This window comes from Pleurodeles waltl, chromosome 3_1 (assembly GCF_031143425.1).
Source record: "Pleurodeles waltl isolate 20211129_DDA chromosome 3_1, aPleWal1.hap1.20221129, whole genome shotgun sequence".
NCBI lineage: Eukaryota > Metazoa > Chordata > Amphibia > Caudata > Salamandridae > Pleurodeles > Pleurodeles waltl.
Window position 1 is genome coordinate 1,704,659,147 of NC_090440.1, and position 24,609 is coordinate 1,704,683,755.

Sequence of the window (24,609 nt, forward strand, 5' to 3'; positions counted from 1 at the left end):
TTGTCAGAGATTATACCTGTATTTGCAGGAGGTTTGGATATCTTTTTCTCATGTAAATTAGCATGTTTTTAGGGACTGAATCGAATCTCTTGCTTTTGGAGTACAAGTTGTATTATCTTATCAGTATCATTATATTTGCATAACATAGAACAAGGCAGTTACTACATAGTAATCCTCCACAACAACCCCTTCAGCAGGACATGACTAAACCAATGCCATACAAGTATGGCAGTTGTAGTTGCAATTGAAACAGTTTAAGTTGAATGTAAAAGCCACAATACCTTCCTCACTTAATGTTCGGGATGAGGAGTTCATCCAGAGTGCAAATTTACAATTTTTTAGAAGTTAAGAGCTCGAGAAATATGCTAATTATTACGGGTTCTCTTTACTTCGTTTATTGCCAATGTGCATTACATCAAGGTAATTGATAATGCAAGCATTGTTCTACTGAACAGTCTCTACGTTATGATCTTTTCACTCTTCTTGTTTGCAATATTAAAGTTTTAAGGGAATTAGTGAACCAAATATTAGGCAGGTGGGTAGTGTTATAACAGTTGGAAGAAGGCTGTGAAAGAAAAATAGTCCAGAATTTTGGACATAGTCTGATTAAGTTTATTAGCAAAAGTGTTTAAGTCTGGTACCGTCCATGTTTTAGTGGAGAGTTCTGAAGTTAGAAGCTTTAGAACAAGAGAGAAATCTAACTTTTCCTAGTTCCTGCTAGGTTTAGAATGATGTTGGAAAGTATTATTAACTGAGGAAAGGAGATCCTTTTAACTGTAAGGCTAAAACTATATAATGGAAATCAGACTGAATCCAGGCCTCATAATGGATTAAATCAATATTGGTCAGGCGCCTGTGAAAAAGTATTCTTTACATACCAAATGCATTGTGTATGATCTAACACTATTGGTACCAAAATGTAACAATACCGAAAGCACAACCTAATTAATAACACTACTCAAATCCAAAAAGATACTAAATTCATAGTATATTGTTTTATATTGTTAAGGGTAATAGAATAATTGATCTCATCTGTAAGATTGTTTACAACATCTGTAATTGCATCTGTCAAATTAAGGGAAAGTTATGAGTATTGCATTGTGGTGGGAAAGTTACGGATTGATTGGCAAATGAATACGTTATGGGTTGTGGAGCTAATCATAACTTCAGTCTTTCAATGGTTTTTGGGTTTTAATTTGTAGCCATCGTTGTATTTTAACTAAGAGTTTTAAGCAAATCGATAAGGGTGTTTTAATATAACAAAACTGGTTTTTGAAACCAAAAGCTATCCATAATTTAATTTTAACATTGTTTTTCAGGGAATACAAATATAAATATATTTCCACCAACCCTCAAAATTCAGTATACTACCATTAGTATATGTCAACATTTTTATTTTTATTTTAAGCAGAAAGTGAAGGGACGGGGGTAACAGGAAAGAGAGTGCACTATCCCATATTTTAACACATTTTTCAGGCATTTTTCTACAGCTCCCTGTCGTTTTGGGGCACACTATGCTGTGCCAAAGTTGGGAATGCATTATTTCCACCACAATCCAGTAGCCTGCATGGTGTTGACTCTAATGGCTGGTCCTCACGTTCTTAAATTTGTTGAATCATCAGTAGCTGCTGTGGACAAGTAGTAAAGCCTTGCCCTGGAAAGTGGTGTGAAGTTTGGGACCAGCTCCAAAATATAATTCACAACACCTAATAAATGTCAGTGTCCCACCAGTGTTATTTGCGCTAAGAGGAATTCATCTTTAACGTACATTTTAAAAGATTAAGAGTTATCTTCTTAAGGAAGGATGACAAGATGTTTATGTCCTCAGCAGTACCTTTACTATTCAGGATATGAACATTCCATCCGCTCACTAAAGGGAGGAAATATCTCTGGTGCTTGCACCAAAAGGATTCCTTTTTTATAACTTTTCTTCAGGCTGCAGGGGAAGAGCTTTTACCAGGTAAAAAAAATCCACTATTTTGAACATATTTTTGTGAAAGAAAATGTAATGGGAATAGACCCACCTACATGACCGGGAGGAGTGCGGGAATGGTAATCCGTGATATAATTTTTATTTTGATGTTTGCAGGGCATTCTGGGTCCGAAAACACAGTGGGATGAAGGTAAGCCACACCACACTGGCCATGCCTGTGTGCCTACCTTTCAGCAAAGTCTGGGGTGGTTTGATTTCTCTTGCTGCCAGCTGATCTCAAGACAAAGTACTGCAGACGCATAGAATCCACACGCATAGAATATTTCCCCATTGCAATTAGGGGGCCTTATGTACTGCAGATTACAGGCCTACCCACACAAGTGTGATATTGGGTGATAGAATATTTGTCGATCCCCACAGATTCTGGAACGTTCCTTCACCAAAACGAGAGGAAAATCATTGATTTTAGCCAAAGTATGATACTTGATGGGCATTTCATGTAAGAAAGCATAACAGAATTCATGTAGGCCACATAATCCTGGAAATCTAGTTTACAAAAATGCCTGAGGTTGGAAGATTTCGATGGGTGCTTGTCGAGTCCATGCCCAAATTGGCTAGCTACACACTTCAACAGAACAAGTGAAGAGCAAAAAAAAATCTTGATGTTTCTGTTTTGCTTTTTGGGACATTTCCTGTAACAGGCGATGGGACCAGCCATAAAAGTGGAGTCGTATTTTTATTGGGGAACTGTGTAAACGCAGGGTGGTAGAAGTTTGTGGATCCCTGCAGATCCTGGAACTTCCCCACTCAGATATAGAAGAAAAACCCGTCATTGTGGCTAACGTTTGATATTTACAAAGTATTTTGAGTAAGAAACGGGATTCACTTCAGCCAGACCACCCAGAACTCCCTTGGATGTCCAGTTTTCGGAAATGTCTAGGGTTGGTAGGTTTCACTGGGTGCTGGCTGAAATGTGGACATCTCCATGTTGTATTTGGGGGGTGAAAGGGTCTCGGGGTGATTGGCCAAGCCACAGAAGTGGTGTGTCTCTTTATAGAGAATAATGTTGGAAAACAGAATAGCAGAACATTTTTTATTAACTTTTGAATTTCAATCTATTTTTTGTTTCTGTGTGTGTGAGCATGGAGTAAAGAACCCATTTTACGACTTGCCCTCTAAATAACATGATATTATGGGTAACTACAAAGTGATATACAAATACCCACTCTTCCTAATCTCAAATTCTTGGGCAAATTCAGAAATGAATAGCTTTCTTTAATACCCATTTTTCATTAATTAGATTTTATTTTTTAAAGTTGCAGCTCAGTTGATGGCTCTAGGTATCGTGTATTTGGGCAACCCACAAACACTATGGGCCTGATTATGACCTCGGCGGATAGGAAACTAGGATATAATAGAACTTATAATATGGCGGATGGGATATCCGTCACGTTTGTGATAGAGTATCCCATCCGCCAAGGTCATAATCAGGCCATGTATCTCTGCGACCAGAAGAGTCTGACAAATGGAACGGTATGCTATGTTGGTAAATCAGCCATCTGAGAAGAAACTACAGATGAAAACCTTGTCACAGATTTCAATTTTTTTCTCTAAGTAATATTTTATTGACTTTTGAAATCAAGGGTAAGTTCCTTTGGGAAATCCATGAGCCATGTACACAAAGGAACCTTGTTTCAGCCGCATACTGTTGTAAAAATATGTATTTTTAGTAACTCTACAGAGCTAGGAAGACAGCGATCTTAGCAAACCTTTGTTGAAGGCGTTCTTAAGAGAAAACACACTTTTTCATGCATAGTACATTTTTCCCTTCTTTTTTTTTTAAATGCTACATTTTGGCTACTTTCTTATCTCACTTCAGAGGAATCTGCAAACTCTGGGTATCTTTATAAACCAAAACATGTGACGAAAATAAGGTTGCAACTTTGGCCAAGACACCTTTTGTGGAAAACAATTAGGAAGGCTTATGGTCAAACAGCCTCCTATATTGGAAAAAAGTACTTCAGAACTAGGGAAACCCTCAGCACGTCAGGAATTCATCTGACAAAGAAGATTGAAAAACAGGTAGGGCCTGCACCTCAAGTTTTGAAGAACTTTATTTATTTTTGCGGTTTAAACAGACAGTGCTGGATTCTGAGCGCCCTGCACAGAAATGAAGGGAATACATCAAGTACATATTTGAGAATTTACTAAGTCAAAATAAACAGCAACAGTACAATGGAAGAAGTTCAAAAATACTTTGACAACAAAAAGAAAAAATGCGGGTATCAATACATACAGTATTATTGCAGTGAATGAGTATAGGCAGTTACAGTGATCACAGAGAAACTCTAGAAAGCATTGATGTATACCCTAAATGTTACTTTGAACTGGGGACATTTATATATATATTTGTAATTAATGTGTACAGCATTGAATTCTGAGAGAGATTGTGTGCATGTAGTCACAAATAGCATGTTGCACTCTGATCCACTTACCCTATCTGTGTTTACAAGGCAAGAATGCTACCAATAGTGAGATAAAATAAAAATTAATGGGATAGCACATGGAATTAAGTTCTTATTTTAGTATCTCAGCAAGGAATGCATCGTTGTCTGAAGAGAATACTTCCATGTACAGATAAGAGTCATCAGCATGTATGTGGTAGTTGTTGGAATGTTTTAGGCATATGCCTAGAGAATATATATATAGATTACAGAGATTTGGACAGAAGATAGATCTTTGTAAAACCATCTGCGGAAAAGAAGTGTGGTGAGGAAGTGAGGCAAAGATTTGTACAATTGTATTTCTTGGAAACGGTTTATCAGTTAGGAGAACCAGCTGAGAAAGGTCCCACTTAGTTCTTATACCTTCTCCCAGTAGTTTTAGGGGCGAGTCATAATGGACCATGTCAAATGCTGTTGATAAGGTAAGTTAGGTGAGAAGTCAGGAGTCGCCTTTGTCTCAGGTGCATAGTACATCAAGTGTTATTGGGAGATCTGCAAACTAAGTACTAATCCCATCCCTAAAGCCTAATTGGAAGTCATCAAGAAACACATTTTCCAGGATGAATTCTTTTGTTGGACTATCATAGAACTTTCTAAGACTTTGGCTTGGGAGCGAAGGTTAGAGGGAGACGTTTTGGTCATAGGGATATGCCTTGCTCCTGTGATAGTGAAGTGCTGAAATGAAGTAAAATGTAGAAGTAGAGAAACATAATATAAAATGACAGCTCAGAAAATTCAATTTCACACGGCCTGTCTCTATCATCAATGCTGTGCACATATTATTTTAGATATAGTGCTGAAAATGTTGGCATATTTCATGAGTGCCCTTTCAAAACGTTTGACTTTGAAGTCATAGATTAATGTGAAGGCGGAGCTGTAAAATTATTTGTTTGCCCCATTTCTAAAAAGGAACTGTCCATTTGGATGGGGGGAATCTTCCACAAGCTCCTTTGCTGAAAGTCTAGCTCAAATGGTGGAACTTTAGGCTGGTATTTGTGAACTACCACTGCTGAAGATCACCATCTCTCACTAACAGTAGAAAGTCCATAAATCAGGCATACTAGTGCAAGTGAAGTTAATTTACTTTTGAACAGCATAGTGTGTATCTTGCACCCTGTAGTATATGTTGGTTATGCAACAGCAGTGTGATATATTTGAATAACTGTCTTTTGTGATTATCTATAGCTAGATCCCCCTATGTTGTTAAAGTAAATATGCTCCAGGATTCTGCCTTCCTATTAACTCGAACACTGCTGGAGATTTCCTTTCACAAAGAATCTGCCGTCAGTTGTAGCTGGGATCCTCAAAGATGGAAGGTAACCTGAAGGACATCCTGCCTGATCTGGGCAATGATCCTTGCTTAACACTCTTTTTTTCAACCCAGATGACATAGTATCACTGTTACCTTTGCTGTCATACAACTACTGTAAAACCTACTTACAGATCATATAATCTATGCTGCTTCGTGTGACACAGGCCCACATCTAAACACAAATAACGATGGAGTCCTACACTGCTATAATAGTTTTGCATACTGTTTTTTATAGTAGGTTCAAATGATACACTGATGTTGTATCCACATTTCCAATGGAAACATAATTCAGGCTCCAGAGAGAAAACCTGAGTTTGTGGCAAGATTCTACCACTTGAAAACCTCATGGAAATATCTGTTTGTTCCAGACACCTATTTCTAAAGGCAACATTACAGATATTTAACCTATGCGTTTCTTTCCAGACAAAAAAAAAAACATTTATTCACCTGCTGCTTTAAATCCCTATGAACAGAACTGAACAGAAATTTATGGCATGAAATAAATGTGGGGTACAGAAAAGTGGCAAAACCAAGGAGTAAACACTGTTATTCCAGCATGGTATTATCCTAAAGATTCCATATTTTTAATTGACACCATTCAGCAGTCAATTTATTATGCTGTTGCCAGTATTAGGGAATTAATAAATCCACAACATAAGGATTAACAGTTCTCGGAAAGAAAGTGGAAAATAATGCAGTTATGAAAAAAATACTTTAATTTAGAACAGTAAAAAAACTATACATAGATCTAAGGTGACATGAATTTGGAATTCACATAGAAATGATTGTCACCAAAGATTTGTTAAAGGAGTTGCAGGACCACTAGCCAGAAAAGTGGATCCTAGGTGGTATATTTCATATTAGTACATACAGATGAATAGCCTCTGGCTGTAGTCACACATTTAGTCATTCCATGAGAACATGAATACGTTTTCCATGCAAGGTCACATCGAAAAATGTAGGTCAAAATGAATAATAACACTAGCAATGATGGCTCTTCTGCAGCAATAATCAAATCCTGCAAGAGAGGATGGTACATGCATTATATAAATTGATACTGAAAACAAAGGTACATTCAGAATAGAATACCCAAGAATGCTGAAAGATATGCTATATTCCGTTTCCGAATTGACATAATCTGTCTTTAATATTATGGAAAAAATCCCAGAAAGAGCAGGAACAATACAAAGCTATATTTCCATTGCAATCTTCTTTAGAGGTACTGAAATCACATAAAGTGCCATGGAGCAAGAATTTCGTAATAGCTGAGCCTTATGGGATGTAGGGACTCCAAAAAATGTTGAGTAAAGAGACCCTACTTATAGCATGGTCTTAATGCGTGGGAGTCAGAAATGTTTAATTTACTCCATATGAAACGCCTCCCATTACATGACTGCATGGGTTTATCACAATACTGATAAATGTTTTACAGTTTGAGGGCGGCTCAAAACAAAAATAAATGGGGTGGTACAATCAATTCCGAAATGCTACAATGTATTATTTTTGGAAAATTACTTATGCTATACATTCTTTTCTGAGAAAACAACACTTTTTAAGTACAGCAGGATACATTAGCCCATTAGGTACTTCTCTTATATGTAACCATATCACACAGTGAATGCAGTTCTGCAGTTTGCCAGATCTGAATAACAAATGCACATCGAGTGTCCCCAAAACAAATAATCTATGAAGAATTTATTTTGATGAATAATGGTTCATGTCTGGTTCTAATAAATTTTATAAAATCATACTGTTTTATTTTAAAAGAAGGTTCAGTTATTTGGTCACTCTACATGAGGGCGAGTCGAAGGATGTGGTCATTAATTATTTCCACCACAAGAAAAAGCAATTATGTTGCTTTACTGGCCAAGTACCAACAAGCTCTCATATGCAAAAAAGCTTGTTAAAACTAGCGGTTCAGTTTCACAACTATTAAAACGAGCCATAACAGTAAAATCAGCAAATCAGGATTATACATTTCAAGTAGCACATAGTGCGACACAGATTACACATAGTGCGACACAGATTACACATAGTGCGACACAGCACAGATTACACATAGTGCGACACAGATTACACGTAGTGCGACACAGATTACACATAGTGCGACACAGATTACACATAGTGCGACACAGATTACACGTAGTGCGACACAGATTACACATAGTGCGACACAGATTACACAGTTGTTACAAGTAGCTCACGCGCCAGCATTTGACACTTTAGAAACAATTCTACATACTTCCAACTGGAAATGGTCTTTTCTATGTGACTGGAGCAACACGTAGTTTAGCCACGCAAGCGTTACCACACTTGTCTGAACCACTCATGTGCCTGAACCACGTAAATGTGTAGTTAAGGCACCATGCATATGCGTGGTTCATGCACACAGCAGGAACAGCTGGGAGAGGAATGTGGTGGTCGGGTAAGTGGGGCTGGGTCAGGTGGAGGGATTATTAAGGACAGGGAAGGGTAGGTTTTAGAGTTGAGGGTGGGGGTGTAGGGTCGTTTTTAGGGTTTGAGTGAGGGTCGGAATAGTTTTTAGGACACGGCAGGGTAGGTTTTAGAGTGTAGGGTGGGGGCAGGCAGTGGGGTAGTTTTTAGGACAGGGTAGGTTTTAGGTTTCAGAGCAGGGTTTGGGGTAGTTTTTACGACGGGTGGGGTAGGTATTAGGGTGGAGGGTGGGGAGTCGGGTAGTTTTTAGGACAGGATGGGTAGTTTTTAGGACATGGTAGGTTTTAGGGTGGGGTAGATTTTAGGATAGGGCAGGGTAGATTTTAGGGTGGGGGGGTTGGTGTAGTTTCTGGACAGGGTGGGGTAGTTTTTAGGACAGAGTATGTTTAGGGCGTGGGGATAGTTTTTAGGACAGGACAGGTCGTTTTTAGGACAGAGTAGGTTTTAGGATTCAGGGTGGGGGCAGGGGGTCGGGGTAGTTTTTAGGACAGAGCAGGGTATGTTTTAGGGTTAACGGCAGGGGGTCCGGTAGTTTTTAGGACAGGATGGGGTAGGTTTAAGGACATGGTGCGGTTGGTTTTAGGGTTTAGGGTGGGGGTCAGGGTAGTTTTTAGGACAGGGCAGGATAGGTTTTAGGGCAGGGGTCGAGGTAGTTTTTAGGACAGGGTTGGGTAGTTTTTAGGACAGGGTAGGTTTTTGTGTTTAGCACGGGGGTCGTTTTTTAGGGTTGGATGGGGTAGGCTTTAGGGTTCCGGGAGAGGACAGGGGGTCGGGTAGTTTTTAGGACAGGGTGTGGTAGTTTTTTGGACAGGGTACGGTTTAGGTCGGGTAGTTTTAGGAACAGGGCAGGGTAGGGTTTAGGGTTTATGCGAGGGCAAGGGGTTGGGGTAGTTTTCAGGACCAGGTGGGGGAGGTTTTAGGGCTTAGAGCGGGGGTCACTGTAGTTTTCAGCACAGGGAAGGGTAGGTTTTAGGGTTTAGGGCAGGGGTCAGGATAGTTTATTGGACAGGGTGGGGTAATTTTTAGGACAGGGTAGGTTTTATGGTTCACATCATGGGTCAGAGTAGTTTTTAGGACAGGGTGTAGTAGTTTTTAGGGCAGTGGAGGTTTTAGGGTTTCAGGCGGGGCAGAGGGGTTGGGGTAGTTTTTACGACAGGGCAGGGTTTATGACAAGGCAGAATAGCTTTTAGGGTTTAAGGGGGGTCAAGGTAGTTTTTAGGACAGGGTATGTTTTAGGGCTTAGGTTGGGGTAGTTTTTAGGACAGGATCTGTTTTAGGGTTAGGGTGGTGGTGTGGGGGTTGGGGTTGTTTTTAGGACAGGGTGGGGTAGCTTTTAGGACAGGGTAGGGTTTAAAGTTTATGGTGGGGGTTGGGGTAGGTTTTAGGACAGGGTGGGGTAGGTTTTAGGACAGAGTAGTTTGTAAGGTTTAGGGCAGGGTCGTAGTAGTTTTTAGAACAGGGCTGGGTAAGTTTTAGCGTTCAGGGAGGGAGTGGGGGTCGTTTTTAGGGCAGGGCGGGGTAGTTTTTAGGACAGGGTGGGTTTTTGGGTGGGGGTTGTGGTAGTTTTAAGGACAGGGTGGGATAGTTTTTAGGGCAAGGTAGGCTTAAGTGTTTAGGGCGGCGAGTCGGGGTAATTTTTAGGGCATGGCGGGTAGGTTTTAGGGTTCAGGGAGGCGGCGGGTGTCAGGGTAGTTTTCAGGACAGAGTGGGGAAGTTCTTATGACAGGGAAGGGTTTAGGGCGGGGATCGGGATAGTTTTAAGGACAAGGCAGGGTAGGTTTTCGGGATCCGGGTTGGGGCAGGGAGTCGGAGTACTTTTTAGGACCGGGTAGGGTAGTTTTTAGGACAGGGCAGGGTAGGTTTTACGGTTTTGTGCAGGGCACGGGTAGTTTTTAGGACAGGGTAGGTTTTATGGTTTAGGACTGGGGCAGAGGGGTCAGGTTAGTTTTTAGGACAGGGCGGGTTAGGTTTTAGGACAGGGCAGGGAAGCTTTTAGGGTTTAGGGCAGGGGGTCTGGGTTTTTAGGGCAGGGTAGGTTTTGGGGTTATTGGTGGGGGGGTCGGGTAGTTTTTAGGACAGGCTAGGTTTTAAGGTTTAAGATGGGCGAGGGAGTTGGGGGGTTTGTATCACACAACCACACGGCGTTACCACATATACCTTTACTAAGCATGCTTTTACAACAAAATTCATTGTAAAGGCGTGCGTGGTTCTGTCATAAAACCACTTCCAACAGCAGCAGTAGTCTCACATTTAAAAGCAGCTCCTAAAGGATTATTAAATACATTTAAATTCACCATAGGATTCACCCCACCACAGAGAGGGGGGCTGTGACTTATGCCCTCTACTAAGGAACTGCATCCAGTGTCGCGCCCGGTTGCTATTGTGCTTTGCCTCAATTATTATTATTATTCTGCCTTCCAATGTCTGGAGTTCACTAATGCTGTCATTGCTCAATTGGTTACCGATTTGATGTTCCATATGCTTGTTTTTCTAAAAATGATAAAGTCTTAAAGAAAATACATCATCGGATAAGCCTATCAAGCTCTCTGTTATTTTACATATAATCTTTTTTTTGGATTGGCTCCAATAATAATGGTGGGCGTAATAACATTTGTGTAGTACTGCTGAAAAAGAAATGAAAAAAGAAGTGACTCAATAAACTTAAGTGGTGTTTAAGGCTGAATGGAAGAAATGAAAATGGGTTTAATGGCCATGCTATTGTTTCACTTGGTGCCAATAAGGTCCCTGAGTCTGTAGAATGGCCATTTGTTTTCTAAGTCTTGGAGAAGATAGGTTTTGGTTCCAAATACCAGAGATAGGTCTAACTGCTTTATGGTAGACCCTGTGCAATAGTGAGGGTTAATGGCTTCAACTCCTGGGTGTTTCTGTTGTACAGGGGCACAAGGCAGGGCTGCAATTTGTCACTGATGCTGTTTGCACTGGCGATAGAGGGTCTGGCGGAATGGATATGGGTGGATATGCAGAACTAGGGATGGCCAGGTGTCTCAGGTAGAGAGGAAAGAATCTTCCTGTATGCGAAAGATATTCTCTTAGATTTGACCCATGTGCCTGCGAAAATCTGAAGTCTGAAGGACATCTTTCAGATCTTTGGGGAGGTCTTGGGGTTTGCCAAAAAGTGGGACAAATCCTTACTGTTTCCAATAGGCAGATGGGGTTGGGACCAACCATTGGCCCTACCACTGAGAGTGAAGATGATTAAATTTAAATATTTGGGGATCTGGATTACCAGGAGTCTGGATTTGTATTATGATGCCAATCTGCCCCCCTTGCTTGTGCGCTTTGATCGGGATCTAAGACAGTGGCGGTCACTGCCGATTTCCATGTTGGGGAGGGGGGCAATGTTTAAGATGTTGGCTCGCCCCTGTTTTTTTTAAATATTCTTCAGAACTCACCGTATTGACTCCCAGATACTTTCTAAGAGTTGAAGTATTAGTGTGCATCCTGCTATGGGTGTGTGGGCAGCTGAGGGTGGCCCTGAGTATCCTCCAGAGCTCTAAATATGAAGAGGGATAGCACTGCCAAATATCTGCAATTATTATGAGGCAGTGCAGGTCTGTGTGATTAATCACTGGGCATATGCCCAGTGGGGAGACCCGGCATTTTGGGTTGATCGCCAGGCTCTGGGTAATAGAAGCTATCTACACTGACTGTATTGCAGTAAATTGGATTCGACATTGTGTCCGGCTACGGAACTGGTGGTCCGGACTTGGCGAAAGTTAAATAAAGAAATGGGATGGGGCTCTTGATTGACCATGAGAACACTTTTGTATGAGGGGTCCTGGCTTCCAAGAGTGCCGGCCTTAAAGGGTTTTGAAGTTGGGATAATATAGGCCTTTTAACCCTGGCAGAGGTATGGGACGCTAATGCAGTGGTCCCCTTTGCTCATTTTCAAACGGAATACCAGATGCCTGCCACACAGTGGTTGAAATACGCCAAGTTGAGGGCCGCTCTGAGAGTGCTGGATGGGTCAGTAAACGTATTTCCCGAACATATCGGGCATTGATGAGAAATACACAGATGCCCTTGTCTGGTCTGCTGGATAGATGGATGCAAGATTATGGTGACCTTGATGAGGACGACTGGGGTGAGCCACTTATGTTCCCGGCATAGGTGGCCATTCCTAAGTCTCTCCACCTTATTCAACAGAGTTTACTACACACGTATGTTACTCTACAGACTAGGTAAGGTGGCAAGTACAGATTTTCCTAGGGAATTTGGCCCAGAGGACACTTTCTACGATACGCTCTGATGCTGCCCTAAGGTTGGGACTCTGGGATGTGTTAAGAGAAACATTGGAGGGTGCAACAGGGGGTGCCCTTAGGGCTTCAGCATGGGCTACTGCTGCTGGGTGTCTGAGGGCAGACTGGTCATATGTGATATCACAATTACTGGTCAATCTATGATGCATTGTGTCAAAACTGGATATTGCCAGGAAATGGGGCTCGGGGACTCTTCCTTAGCACGAAGAATGGATGGATGGTATAGACCACTGTAGAATAATGGAAAAGGAAGTATTTTGCAGTAATGGGGTGTGATGGAAATATGAGAACATTTGGGGTGGTTGGGTCTCTGGGTGTGGTTGAGATGGTTATCTAGAGTGGTGGCAACTGCTGCCTGAGGTAGAGTACATAACACACACAATAAAGGACGTCCCAGGCTGAACCCGTACAGTGTCGTAAGTTTGTAAAAGTATGTAACACTGTGATGAATTGTTATTTTGCAATAACCGGACATCGGTACCATCGTGGAAGGGGGTAGTGTGTTTTGTTATGATGTTTGTTGGCATACCATAAAACTAATAAAAATAGTTTTTTTTAAAAAGAAAATGGGTTTAACAACGGTCAACAGAATGTGGGAGAACTGAACTAAGTACCAATCCTACAAAGAAAGTGGCATAATACACCTAAGCATTTCTGCTAGGAATTGATTTTATACAAGAAGTGCACCAAGAGCACGATTTAGCGCAGCCTGATCTCTGAAGAATACTACAATGGAGAACATAAAGGTGTGAAACTCTGAATAAGAAATATTCCAACTAAAGTAGACTATTAAGCATTTATTTTAGGCTTTAGACCCATATACTTAGAACTAAGTACTACCACTACACGTTGCATAGAGTGATTAAGTACTAAACATATATTGGTAAGATGCTAAGTTGCATAGAAGGCAAAAGACTTAATCATGACAGCCTTTGCAGAAGATGTGAGTGATGTGTGGCATGGTTTTGTATGACTCTAACCATGTTAGATACAACACAGAACTTGTTCTAAATTAACATCGCCACTATACTTTGATTGACTGCAGTGGAGTGTGTCATGAAAGTGTAAGGTCTGAAAAACTGGCATTTTTGGTTTGTAAAAAGAGCTGCTGAAGCTGTTCAAATCTCAGTACATGATCAATTATCATGTTTTCTGATACTCAGGTTAACAGACTGGGGAAGGAAAATATCAATTTTCTGATGCTGTTTAAAAAATTCTGCTGATTGAACTGGCTACCAGGAGAAATTACCTTTGCAAGTTCCAACATGAAGGAAGGCGAGGAGACTTCACTTTGTATACTTTCTACAAATCGAACAAGGGTATTGTTCGCTGCCCAGCGTAAAAAAGAAGCATCAGTTGACCCTTATTATCCATAGAGAACATTCTGTAAGAAAGGTACATAAGGAACAGTGTTTGGGGTGGGGTTAGACACATCGACCTGTTGCTGGAGATACAGAATTCTAACTGCAGGCCTGCTCAGAGCTCTATAAGACTTGGCATATAAAAGTACATTAACACAACTATGCTGGTAGGCAACTAGTTACAACCTAGGTATAACAAAATGTTTTGCAAGCTAAAGCTCATGCCCTCTCTCAGGTGAGACCTAAAAACTGGCGATGCCCAGCACTTTCACTAACTTTCCCATTTGTCCTGAGTATGAGAAGCTCACCACCATTGAGTGCAGGTTGAATACAGAAACATTGAGGGTATTGTGCATCTGGGTTAGCCAGTTACTGGGGTACAGCTGGGTTCTGGAATACTGTTGGTGATTATGCGGGGAAAATGGCAGTTGTTGTTGGGTGTTGAGCTGTCTGGATGTGTTGCTGCTCGTTCACTAATAACCTGCTTACCGTAACTTGACTCCGTGCACATTACTGTGATTTGGTGACAAGTTGGAAACCTACTCACTGTCAGAACAATTCAGCGCCTCTCCATCTACACTGAAATTATGGCCTTTCCTGTTAAAGCTGCAACCTTCCCTGTTGCAGTGGCTGGGGCATCTTGTCAGCCACTTCATCAAATTACAAAGCTGGCACTGCTGTGGTGAGAGCGAGCAGTGCTGCGGTGCTAACGAAAGAGACAGCTTATTAGCATTTAAACTTGGCCGTTCTTTACTGCGTGAGCCCTCAGCCTCTTTGATTATCCTGGCAAGTGTTGTGCGAGCCTCCATCCTCCTCGAATCGTTCCTCCATCCTCGCTCTATAGACCCACGAGGCGGCTTGAGCTACATGCAAGCCGTTGCATGAGCATCTTCAAACTTATGGTGTTTATATGTGATGAGGTGCATTTACGCACCACGCATGCATCCTTGCCATCTTAGATTGGGAAGCTTTGGATTGATACAACGTTTTTCCGGTGACAAACACAACTAATTTAAGGCAGTGTGAGTTCTCCTCAGCGTGTCTACTCTACGGTGATACGTACCTCTGATTGAAATTTTACTGGATGATAAGCTCTCTTCATAGCTTCAACAGTGATGCACACACTTAAGCATAAGCCTTCTTCAGCATGTTTACGGTGAAGCCCAAACCAAATTATAATTAATTAGATGTCATCTCAACTGATCTCAGCACCTTACAGTGAGGCGCACCCCTGATTTAGATTGTAGTGTGTACTCTACTGCTGGTTTACAGATAGCCACACTATATTACATTATGTCATGAGTTTTGCTGATAGCAGGGTGTAGCTTTTGGCCAAACAAGTGAAGAGACAGTGTATTTTTGGTGTTTTGTTTTGCCAATTGTGAGCCTAAAAGTCAATTTTTTAAGGTCCTGCATTGGTTACATTATGTAGTTACTTGGTCACGTACACTCATATTATATAATTCTAATTTCCTTCACATTGCATATACATAGAACATGTGTGCTTAACCATTTTCCCTCTCACCTCTGCTACCCTTCCTATGCCTAGGAGAACCACAAATTAAATGCTCAGAATGGAAGGAGCTTTTTTAATTTATATTTCTGCACTGGAAGAAGAGAGTGCTGATGACTTTTCACTTAACGTGAAAAAGAAAATCTTGCTTCAAAGTTTAGGTGCAGAAGGTTTTCTGGGTCTCTGGGCAAATAGAAAAGAAAGTAAGGACTGGAGATGGCAGTGTTGATGCTTTTAACCATGCTTTAGAAGGCTTGGATTATTATTACCAATCGGCTGCCTGTGCTGCAATTGACATGTATAATTTTATTCAAAGGAAACGGGGCAGGTCAGTAACAGCAAAGGTTTATGTGGCTGCCCTTAAGAAAGTGGCAACCTCCTGCAAATTTGAGTCATTGCAGGAAGAACTGATCCGTGATCAAATTATAATGCACACAAATAATTCAAGCATACAAGAAAAGTGATGGGTGTGTGGAGATGCAGCTTTAAGGAAAACGTATGCTATGGTAAAAAAAGCAAAAATGCCAAAACGATGTGCTCAAGCTGCCAGAAAAAACAAGGAGTCTTCCAAACCATTCCTATTTGCAAGATTTCTAGTTCTTCTGGTAAAAAAGAGAAGATCAAGAATTGGAAACCTGCCAAGACTCGGGGTGGTGAACCCAGAAATGACAAGAAACCAAGATGCTTCAGATGTGAGAATAAGGAACATTTAGCCAGAGACAAAACGTGCCCTGCCGTAAAGTCCAAATGTGATTATTGCTGTATATTAAGCCATTTTGCTAAAGTGTGCATTAAAAAGAGCTGCAACATGAACGTGAAATTGTTATAGATAGTTCTGAGGCAGAAGAAGTGAATGATGAACAACCAGCATGTTTAGTAGTATCTTGTGCCCAGAACTCAACGTAGATACATTACTGAAGAATAAGCCGACTTGGGTCCTGTGTATTGGTGGGGTGGAAATAAAAATAGTAGCAGGCTCTGGATCACCCTACATCAGTGTACAATGTTCAGTGTAGGAGAAAACATTTGCAAAACCTTAGAGGACAAATTAGCTCCTATGGACATAAATCCTGTTACATTTACTGGTGAAAGGATTTCAGTGGTGGGGTTTAGGACCCTAACCTTTGAGTTCAAAGGCAGGGAAACAGAGGTAAAATTTCATGTAGCTGAAAGAGTTCCCTCAGTTTTGGACTGGAGGGACCAACGAGTGTTGTGGGGTCACACTTAAACCAAACAGTAAAGATCAATTTTTGTTCCTGGGAGACCCTGTTATGCACATGGAAAAGGAGTTGTTGAAATGCTTCCTCAAAGTATTTTCAGGTTCTGTGGAGAAGTTGAGAGAATTTTCACACAACTTTTTGCAAAAAAAGGATGCAATGCCTATATGTCATAAAGTGAGAAGCATTCTTTTAAATGTGAGGGTTGTTGTGGGGAAAGAATTGGAACAATTAGAGAATGATGGAATTATTGAGCCGATAAAGAGTGCAGAATGGCTGGCTCACTTGGTAGTTGCCAGGAAGTCCAGTGGGAAAATAAGATTATGCATTGATCTTAGAGTCTGAAATTAGAATACAGTTGTGGACAAGTTTCCGCTTCCTAAGTTCAACGAACTCCTGGCAGAAACCAACGGAGTAAATTGGTTTTTACCAATCAGCAGTGTGTCCACCACTACAGGGAACCCAGGCAACCGCACTAACACAGGACGATCAGGGACCTGGGGGCAGTGGCAGTGGGCACACGGTTCAGGGGACAGAGGCACAGGAAAACAGGGAAGCTGGGAGGACTGTTGTGCGACAGGGGGAGGACAGGCCCAGGGAACCCACTCTCCACGAGGCACTCTCCAACATCATGGGAGATTACCATCATTCCCAGGAGACGATGGCAACAGTACTGGCCAAGTTTCAGGAGACCCAGCGGCTGCAGGAGGAACACTACCTTGGGATCAGGGAGGACTTGAAGTCCATTAACAACACCCTGGTCACCATTACAGGGGTGCTGCAAGCCTTTGTCATCACCAGGAGGGACACAGTGGTACAAAAGGGGCCCCTGACACTAGCCTGGACGATGAACAGCCCTCCACCTCCGCCGGCGCTAGTGGACAGGAGGCACCGCCACAGGAACACAACACCAGCACCCCACCCCCTGCAGAGGGAGAACTACCCCGAAAACGGTCCCTGAGATCCAGGAACAAGACAGAGAACATTGCCAAGACCCCCACCAGGAAATGAGACCTCCCTGAATGTCACCCTTCTGTCCCACTTTGTCACCCTGTCCATCCTTCAACTGCCATTGCTCCACTTCCTATGCCCCTTTGGACAATGCACCTGTGGAACAAATAGACTGGACTCTGCCATGGACATTCCTCCCCCACCCCCCAGCCCATTTTACAACCCCCTCCACTTATTAGCACAGAAATAAACACACTTCAATCACAAAACAATCTGGAGTCAGTCTGTGCTTTCACAAACGTGTAATTGCAATAACCATGGAATATAGCAATGTCAATTTACTTGTGCACATACCGATGTAACACAGCTGTAGGCCTGGAGGAAATATAGTAGAGGGCACAAAGTGGGACCCACATCTGTGAAATGGAAAGGCAAAGTGACAAGTCAGGGTCCATACACTGAGTGAAAATGACAGACTTATTTTAGCTCCAGAAATTGTATGAGATGTGGGAGGCAGTGACATGTTCTTGCCTGTGTCTCACTGGAAGTATTGCATGATTTTGTTGTTTCGGTTGTCAATATCCTCTTCTTCTGCCTCTTCTTGTTCACTGTCCACAGGCTCCACAGCTGCCACAAGACCACCAGCTGGCCCATCCTCCTGCAGAAAAGGCACCTGCCGTCGCAAAGCCTGGTTGTGCAGCATACAGCAGGCCACAATGATCTGGCACACCTTCTTTGGTGAGTAGTAGAGGGAACCACCTGTCATATAGAGGCACCGGAATCTGGCCTTTAGGAGGCCGAAGGTTCGTTCGATCACCCTCCTAGTTCGCCCATGTGCCTCATTGTAGCATTCCTCTGCCCTTGTCCTGGGATTCCTCACAGGGGTCAGTAGCCATGACAGGTTGGGGTAACCAGAATCACCTGCAAATATGGAAGGACAACTGTTAGACACACACTAACCCTTAGGGACAACCCCATACCCAGACTCCTATTCACACTGTATTGGGTCCTTGGCCTCACCTATTAGCCACACCCGGTGCCTCTGGAGTTGCCCCATCACATAAGGGATGCTGCTATTCCTCAAAATGTAGGCGTCATGCACTGAGCCAAGAAACTTGGCATTCACATGAGAGATGTACTGGTTTGCCAAACACACCATCTGCACATTCATAGAATGGTAGCTCTTCCGGTTTCTGTACACCTGTTCACTCCTGTGGGGGGGTACCAATGCCACATGTGTCCCATCAATGGCACCAATGATGTTGGGGATATGTCCCAGGGCATAGAAGTCACATTTCACTGTAGGCAAATCCTCCACTTGAGGGAACAGGATGTAGCTGCGCATGTGTTTCAGCAGGGCAGACAACACTCTGGACACGTTAGAGAACATTGGCTGGGACATCCCTGATGCAATGGCCACTGTTGTTTGAAAGGAACCACTTGCCAGGAAATGGAGTACTGACAGGACTTGCACTAGAGGGGGTATCCCTGTGGGATGGCGGATAGCTGACATCAGGTCTGGCTCCAACTGGGCACACAGTTCATGGATTGTGCACGATCAAGTCTGTATGTGATAATTATGTGTCTCTCTTCCATTGTGGACAGGTCCACCAAGGGGCTGTACTCCGGAGGATGCCGCCATCTCATCACCTGCCCCAGCAGACGTGCCCTATGGAGGAGAACAGCGAGCAGAGAGTCAGCCAACACTGAGGTATCCCAAAATGTCATTTGCACAAATTTATTAATCCGCAATGTGCCTATAACTGTGAGTATTCCAGGCCTACATAGGTGTGACACAGTTATTATTAATGCCATGTGGCCCCCTGAAATGGTGGCTGCCTGACCTGTAAGGTGGGACAAGGGGATATGGGGTAACCGCACTGGCGTTCTATACCGTCGCGGTGGGAGGTCGAAGACCATGGCGCTATTCTGCATTGGTTAACATTATGCCCTATGGGTTCAAGGAGCCAATGACGATGTACGCCGGCGGTGACGGTACGCACCGCCGCGGACGTGACTGCCATTTTCTGTCTGTTCACTCACTTGATACCTGACCTTCAACAGGAGAGGACCTACACTCCAAGTGCTGCTGTGACCTCAGTCTGGAAGCGACGATGGCTCATGTGTATGGGGAAAGGGCCCCTGCCTTCACTTCGGAGGAGTTGGAGAGACTAGTGGATGGGGTCCTCCCCCAGTACAAGCAACTGTACGGTCCTCCAGACAAACAGGTGAGTACACTGTGAGCATGCTGCATGGGCAATGCCTGTTTTGAGTGGTGTGGATGGAAGATACATGGGAGGGGGCTGAGGCCTGCATGTGCGGATGGGGAGTGTATGTGTGTCAGGGCAAGGGAGGGAATGGGGGGCAATGAATACAACGGGTAAGTAATGTCCTTTCCCCCTGTACCATACCTCTAGGTCAGCGCCCACCAGAAGAAGGGTAATTGGCGTGCCATCGCCAAGGACGTCCGGACCCTGGTGGTCCACCACAGATGGAGCACCCACTGCCGGAAAAGATGGGAGGACCTGAGCCGCTGGAGCAAGAAGACGGCGGAGGCCCAGCTGGGGATGGCCTCCAAACGTGGGAGGGGTGCCCTTCGCACCATGACACCCCTGATGTTCCGGATCCTGGCGGTGGCGTATCCGGAGTTGGATGGGCGCTTGAGGGCATCACAGCAGCCACAAGGGGGTGAGTACACTCTCATTCAGCTGACTTTGCACGCATTACGAGGTGTCTGAGCGGGGGAGGTGGGCAGTGGGTTCCCCTAGGCCAGGGCGATCTTGGTAGGCAAGGTCCCTTGTGAAGCAGGCTATGTGGCACCCCAACCCCACTAGTGGTTAGAGTAATCTACACCTAGTCAGGCTCCTGTGACTTCCAGGTGTGCAGCAATTGGGCTTAGGCCTCGTACCCCATGGGCATGTGATTAATCTAGGAACTATAAGTGCATGGCGTAGTGCAGATGGCTGCTCACTGTCTGTTGTGTCCGCCAACGGTAGTGGTGTTGCATGCACTGAACATGTCTTTCTTCTGTCTCCCCCCCCCTTTTTGTGGTCTCCCTGTTCTTGTGTGCAATAGCATCATCAGACGGAGGAGCATTGGCAACGGAGCAGGAGGGAGCTGCATCACACTTGGCCCTGGAGGGTGAAGCAACGGAGTCTGAAGCAACCAGTGGGACGGAGGGCGAGGGGAGCTCCACAGCGTGGACAGGAGCAGAGACAAGCAACAGCGACTCCTCCTCTGATGGGAGCTCCCTTGCGGTGGCGGGCCCCCCTGTGCCCACCACATCAACAGGTACAGCCGCCACCCCCCTACCAGCACCGCCCTCCCAGCAGCCCCTCAGCGTCTGTCCCGTGCCCGCTCACCCAGGTAGGTGGGCATCTCCTTCGCCCCAGGCACCTCAGGCCCTACCCCAGTCAGCTCTGCTGCCCTCAGTGAGGAGGCTATTGACCTCCTGAGATCCCTCACTGTTGGGCCGTCTACCATTCTGAATGCCATCCATGGTGTTGAGAGGCATTTGCAACAAACAAATGCATACCTGGAGGGCATTCATTCTGTCCAGGCAGCCCAACAGAGAGCATTTCAGGCTCTGGCCTCAGCACTGATGGCAGCCATTGTCCCTGTGTCCAGCCTCCCCCTCCAACCTCCTCCACCCAGACCCAATCCCCTGTACCTCACCCAATCCCAAGCACACCATCAGACCAGCATGCACACACATCAACACACAAGGGTGGCTCAGGCAAACATAAGCACCACACAACCCACAGGCACTCACACAAGCATCATACCCATGCACACATACCAACATCCACTTCCTCCACTGTGTCCCCCTACTCCACATCTCCATCCTCCCTCCCAGTCTCGTCTCCACTCACACCTGCATGCACTACTTCCTCAGCCACTACCTTCATCACCAGCACGCCCATCACCACACACGGCTCACGTGCACTCACCACCCCCACTACCATTCACACATCCCCAGTGTCCTCTCCCAGTGAGTCAGTGAACCCTCCTCCCAAAGTACACAAACGCAGGCACACACCCACCCAACAGCCATCCACCTCACAACAGCCTCCAGCCCATGCACCTTCACCCAAATTCAGCAGACGTACACCTCCTACAACCACTACCTCTTCCTCCACTCCCAAACCCCCTCCATCTACCCCTCCCAGTGTGTCTAAAAAACTTTTCCTGGCTAACATTGACCTCTTCCCTACACCTCCCCCCGTGCTTCCCCTAGGGCCAGGCTTTCCAGGTCCCAGCCCAGCACCTCAGCCACAACATCCCCAGGCACAGTGGTGCCAGCAACTGCGGGGTCATGGAGTGCGCCAACCATCAGGGCTGGCAGTGTGCCACGGAGCGAGGGCAAGGACATTCTGCCACCTGCAAGGTTAAAAAGTTGCCCACATCTCAGAGGGAGAAGCCGAAAACACCTGCCACCAAGGGGTCAGCGAAAACGAAAGGGGATAGTGGCAAGACAACTGTGCCACCATCAAAGGTGGGGAAGGGCCAAAAACTGAAGGGCAGGTCAGGAGACGGCATGGTGGCACCGACTGAAGGACCAGTGTCACACCTTCTGTCCACATCCACGCCAACCTGTACGGCGGCGAACACCGCCACCTGCACCGCCACCTGCACCGCCACCTGCACTGCCTCCGGCACGTCTACAGCCGCTGCGACAGTCCCCAGCCTCTTCCCCGGTGGGCAGCCATCCGAGGCTGCAGGAGACATCCAGCTTTCTCCCTCAGCAGGTGCTGACACATGCCCCACCGCCACAGACCCCGCAGCCAGCACCGTCACCACAGACCCCGCCGCATGCACTGCCATGACTGACACCGCCGCAAGCACCACCAGCGGCCCCGCAATGTCCTCGGACAGTGGCACCTCCACAGACATGCCTATCATCCCCAGTGGTCAGTCGTCCGAGGCTGGTGGTGAGTTCCAGGACCCTGGGCAGCTTCCATGAAGCATTACTGTCATCACAGTTGTCACCTGCAGGTGGAATGCGAAGCCGCAGCAGTGTGGAGTATGTCACAGCCTCCATGGCGTATCACCTGTACCTCGGCAATCTCGTGGCACACACCCAGGTGAGGGAATTGTACCGGCCACACAGCACGTGGAGCACTCTGGGCACCAAGCCCCCTCCAGAACCAGTGGAGTATCACATCCACTACCTCAGTCCTTGGCAGGATGAAGCACTCTGGGCACCAAGCCCCCTCCAGAACCAGTGGAGTATCACATCCACTACCTCAGTCCTTGGCAGGATGAAGCACTCTGGGCACCAGGCCCCCTCCAGAACCAGTGGAGTATCACATCCACTACCTCAGTCCTTGGCGGGATGAAGCACTCTGGGCACCAGTCCTTGCCAGGATGAAGCACTCTGGGCACCAAGCCCCCTCCAGAACCAGTGGAGTATCACATCCACTACCTCAGTCCTTGGCAGGATGAAGCACTCTGGGCACCAAGCCCCCTCCAGAACCAGTGGAGAGATACATCCACTACCTCAGTCCTTGGCAGGATGAAGCACTCTGGGCACCAAGCCCCCTCCAGAACCAGTGGAGAGATACATCCAGTACCTCAGTCCTTGGCAGGATGAAGCACTCTGGGCACCAAGCCCCCTCCAGAACCAGTGGAGTATCACATCCACTACCTCAGTCCTTGGCAGGATGAAACACTCTGGGCACCAAGCCCCCTCCAGAACCAGTGGAGCATCACATCCACTACCTCAGTCCTTGGCAGGATGAAGCACTCTGGGCACCAAGCCCCCTCCAGAACCAGTGGAGAGATACATCTACTACCTCAGTCCTTGGCATGATGAAGCACTATGATCACCAAGCCCCCTTCAGAACCAGTGGAGTATCACATCCACTACCTCAGTCCTTGACAGGATGAAGCACTGTGGGCACCAAGCCCCCTCCAGAACCAGTGGAGACTGTTATCCACTTGAGAGACTGTGGCTTTGCACTCCCCAGGATAAAGCAGTGGACTAACCACTCACTTGAGAGACTTGAGAGACTGTGGGTTTGCACTCCCCAGGATAAAGCAGTGGGCAAACCACCCACTTGAGAGACTGTGGCTTTGCACTCCCCAGGATAATACAGTGGGCAAACCACCCACTTGAGAGACTTGAGAGACTGTGGCTTTGCACTCCCCAGGATAAAGCAGTGGGCAAACCACCCACTCTAGAGACTTGAGAGACTGTGGCTTTGCACTCCCCAGGATAATGCAGTGGGCAAACCACCCACTGGAGAGACTTGAGAGACTGTGGCTTTACACTCCCCAGGATAAAGCAGTGGGCATGGAGCCCCCTCGTGCAGCAGTGGCGTCGTGGTTTCATCTGGCTGAGGTGCACCCCTTTCCCCTCCCCCTGAGGTGCAGTTTCATTTCGATCTGATGACCCTGCAGTGTTCTCTCCATTTACAGTCAGGTGTCATGTGTGGGCTTCGCCCATGCATTTTGGGCCCAGTGGTTCACGGACAAAGATTGGTGCACTATCCGGACTTGTGTAGTTGGTGTACATAATTGTGTTTATTGGATTTTGAACTTTGATAATTATATTTCACATGATTACATTCGTTCAAATCAATTCCTTTTGTCCTTTCATTCTTCCAGGGGGTGGGGGGGGTGTATGTGTACTGTTGCTGCATGTATTTGTGTGTATGGTGTTGTGGGTGGGGGTGTTGCATGTGTGTGTCACTCACTTTTCCCTCCCCCCTCCCCTGTGTTGTAGGTGCAGTACTCACCGTGGTCGTCGCCGTCGTCGTTGGTGCTCCTGATAGAAGAGGAGGAAGACCATCATCGGCAGTATCTGCAATTCGGGCTCCATGGCATCCTGGTTCCTCGTAGGGTGTGGAGAGGTGAGTGTTTTCCCTTCTGTGTACTGTTTCCACCGTGTTTTTGTTTGCGTGGGTTCCGCCCCGGAAAAGGTGGCGGTTAGGCATCTTGTGATAGGGTGGGCAGTACATTGTCTTCCGCCTGTCTGTTGGCGGTGTCCGCCGCGCTGTTTGTTTGTACCGCCGTGGCGGTCGGAGTGTTAAAGTGGCTGTCTATGTTGGCGGTTTTTGCCACAGTCGTAATCCAATTTTTT